At 41.0% G+C, this 3,925-nt stretch overlaps 1 pseudogene; it reads left to right on the top strand.

Moving 5' to 3' along the window:
• The first annotated feature begins 1,316 nt into the window (after positions 1-1,316).
• LOC138843942 (N-alpha-acetyltransferase 20 pseudogene) lies at positions 1,317-2,339 on the top strand (annotated as a pseudogene).
• The last annotated feature ends 1,586 nt before the right edge of the window (positions 2,340-3,925 follow it).

The following is a 3,925-nucleotide window of genomic DNA, read 5'->3' as shown; positions in this document are numbered from 1 at the left end:
AAATCCACTTGGATTGTGAGTTGCAGCAAATAAACTGGAGATAAATAAGTGAAGACAATTCTCTTTATAACAAGAGCCCCTTGTAGTTCAGTTCACAATCTGGAATTCCAAATTTGAATTTCCACTAAAAAGGCTGAAAAAACATGCCTACCTCTCATCTGTGTCTTAAAGTCAGGAAAACAGAAAAGATAATCCAGGGTTGTGAAGACCATGCCCACTAAGCCAGTCCAAATATCTTTTCTTTGGAAGTCTGCTGGCTTTAGTGTTAGCCCTCTCTGGCCTTCAGTCCAAATTCCCATCCCTCCCAGACCAGACTCTTCCCCACTCCACGTGGGATGTGGCCCAGCAGACAGGCAGCTGCTGGTTCAGTGTCTGCTCTGGCACAGGAAGTAAATCCCCATCCCTGCCAAAACGGGTTTCTGCCTGGCCCTTTTCCAGCACAAAAGCCGTGTTCCCTCCATGTGGAACACTGTCCATGAGATTTACAACTGTTCCTTCCATTTGAGGTTCCCAAGAGAGTCTGCCTCCCAAATTCCAGTCCTCTGTGCGTGTCATCACCTGGCACTTCAAATTATGGCAGACATTAGAATCCTTGATTCTGCTATCAACATATCCTGCTACAAATCCTCGGAAGGGCTGTGCAGAGTGTGCACAGCATACTGGACCTTCAATACTACACATGCATTTGACCATAAGCACCAACGAGCTGTCGAGCTGAACTGAACCACAAGTGAACCAAAGAACTTGAACCATCAAATTTAAAGTCTAGAAGTGCAACAGGCCTAGTAATCATTTTGATCCCCTCCCTCTAGATCTCATTGGTGTTTTTAGCCTTCTACTTCCCATTACTCAGACAATGAAACAGAAACATGGATATATGAATACAAAGTCCACTTTATCATGAATGAATCAAATTTGGCTGTCACCTGGAGCCTCACTGTGTAAGAAGAAAGCTAAATCTCAGACCAAGGGTAAGACAACTACAAATAGCCCCCAAAGTACAGACTGTTGTCCATGAAAATGTTTTCACTCTATTCCTGCATATGGTTTAAGCAATAAGTATACAATTAGGCAGTAAGTATTTGTACTTGTCAAGCAACCAAATAAGGGTAAAAATGTTTGGGATCCTGCCAGGTATTATTTAGAAAAAAAGTATACATTTTATAAAATATGAAATGTGAGTAAATATGGGGAAAGGTAGTTAAAACCTGTACTCTTGTACAAGTTCATATCTGACTAATATTCCACCCAAATAAACCCTGTTTGAATTTGGAGTTACATTCAAATACAATTAACCAAAAATACAACTACAGGGGGTGCTTTCCGGTGGAGCGGGCGCAGGGTCGAAGCAAGCCGGTTTCAGCAGGAGTTGGGGTGGCGGCGGCGACATGACCACGCTCCAGGCTTTCACCTGCGACGACCTCTTCCGCTTCAACAACATTAATTTGGATCCACTTACAGAAACTTATGGGATTCCTTTTTACCTACAGTACCTTGCCCACTGGCCAGAGTATTTCATTGTTGCAGAGGCACCTGGTGGAGAATTAATGGGTTATATTATGGGTAAAGCCGAAGGCTCAGTAGCTAGGGAAGAATGGCACGGGCATGTCACAGCTCTGTCTGTGGCCCCAGAATTTCGCCGCCTTGGTTTGGCTGCTAAACTTATGGAGCTACTAGAGGAGATTTCAGAAAGAAAGGGTGGATTTTTTGTTGACCTCTTTGTGAGAGTATCTAACCAAGTTGCAGTGAATATGTATAAGCAGCTGGGCTACAGTGTCTACAGGACCATCATAGAGTATTATTCAGCCAGCAATGGGGAACCTGACGAGGACGCCTACGATATGAGGAAAGCACTTTCCAGGGACACGGAGAAGAAATCCATCATCCCATTACCTCATCCAGTGAGGCCGGAGGACATTGAATAGCCCTGGGCAGTGGTTCTTAGGCAGCTGCTCCAGGTGGTTATGGACAATGTTTTCATCGGATGATCTTGGAGCTCTAGTGAAGAAAAGTAATCACTGAGGTCTTAAAGGCGGAAGAAACTGCAAGTTATACTTTCAATAGCATTGTTTCCAGTTAGCAATATCATACCTATTAAAGCTGTTGACTGTACTGAGATCCAATCAGAAAGGCAGCTAGGTTGAGGAAGCATTCCACTCATGTTCACTGTGTGCTAGGGAAAGACTTGCTCCAATCTCCCCAATTCAGTGCCTGAGAACCACTGCTGCACATATAAATTTTTTTATTTTGTACTGAATTGTTAATCGAAGCTTTAAAAGCATATATGAAATGTATAAATCTAAGGTGTATAATAAAATACATTGTTGGTTCTAAAAAAATACAACAACAGTTATTTACAGAACAGTCTTGTTGGTTTCACACAACAAGATGTGAAAGACCAGGGCTCCAGGCCTAATGCAGCTCTTCTATGGCATCCCATCATTTCATTGCTCTCTTGGTTTGGCCATCATCAGTGGGCTTTCTCATCTCCATGGCAACAGAGGGAGACTGATGAGGATCTGTGAGTAGCCATCATCAGATGGCCATCAGAGTCAGTCCATTTTAAATTTCCTTAAGAACCATCAACTGCCTCTGTTTATGTTATCACTAATCAGAACTGGGTCAAGTGGCAGCTCTTGGTTCCAGGAGAATTTAAGTGAAGTATGTTTGTATTTCTTTTCCCTAGTAGAGAAAGTCAGGAGATAAGGGTTTACAAATGGTTTAGCCAACCTGAAATTTCCAATCAACCAGTTAAAGCTCAGTAGTTTACATACAAATTACATGTATCTCTGTCTCTTACACACACACACACACACACACACAGAGCGGGGAGATAAGTTCATATTTATAGCTACCAGAATTTAGTTAACAAGACTTTTAAAATAGTACAAAAAAAGAAAAATTACCATCATTTAATAAGTAATGAAGATTGTGTACCTATATGAGAAAGAGAAAATGATGGAAGCAGAAAATTCCAACCATGATGTTCAGAAAGAACAAGTTAAGAAGAATGCAGTTACGTGTCTTGGTTCTAGGACTGACTGGGTATAATGTCTCTGTCAACCCCTATGGTATGAAGAAGACATTTCCCCAAACCTTTCCAATCCATATCAATGGTTACAGCACTCTTCCAAAAGGAAACTTAGGAACCACTATGGGAGGGTGCTACTTGTTGATTTACCAAGATAGGACATACTGTCCACTATCACCACAATATAAAAGAAAGACCATTTTGATTGACAGTGTGTTGTCCTTGTTTTTCCTATTCTTCAAAGGACTATAAAACAATGTATAAGTGACTTACCTAAGACTCAATTACCTTAAGCTGTTCTCTGCATTGTACCTTTTTGCTCATAGGCACCAAATTGATGGCCACTACTTTGTTGATCATTAGAGGCTTAACCTTCCATGCAGGCTGTTTGACCAGACAAGTTCACCAACAGTTTCAAGGAAAAAAAGGATTCCTTTACAGCATTTCATGTCTTTGATAACATTAACCTTGGATATCTAGCCCTGAAAGTTTTACCCCTAGTCTAGCCTTTGGTCTACCCCCAGCTTTCTGTCTTTAGAGTGGAGTTGAGGGAGTGCCCTAACCACAATTCATGCGGTGTTGGTCAACAAAAACAATCTGGAGGCATGCATAATATTATGTAAGTGACTGTTGCTGTAGGGAACTACTTTATGAAACTTATTCTCCAGTGTTCTGTCATCTACTGAGACTTTTCAACGAGTTCTGAGTCAAAGAAAGTTGAGTTCATGTTTAGTAGGAGGTTCTACCCTTCCAGTAACTCCAACTTTGTCCAGCTTAGTTCATCTATTTCTTTTTCATCAATGGATATTCGTCATAAGATTTAATTTCACAAGATTATTTTACTGCTGAGATAAAATGGTAAAAATACCTTTGAAAACCAATAATATAAAATGC

This window comes from Oryctolagus cuniculus, chromosome 10 (assembly GCF_964237555.1).
Source record: "Oryctolagus cuniculus chromosome 10, mOryCun1.1, whole genome shotgun sequence".
NCBI classification, from domain to species: domain Eukaryota; kingdom Metazoa; phylum Chordata; class Mammalia; order Lagomorpha; family Leporidae; genus Oryctolagus; species Oryctolagus cuniculus.
This window is presented reverse-complemented; position numbering and strand designations above follow the sequence as displayed.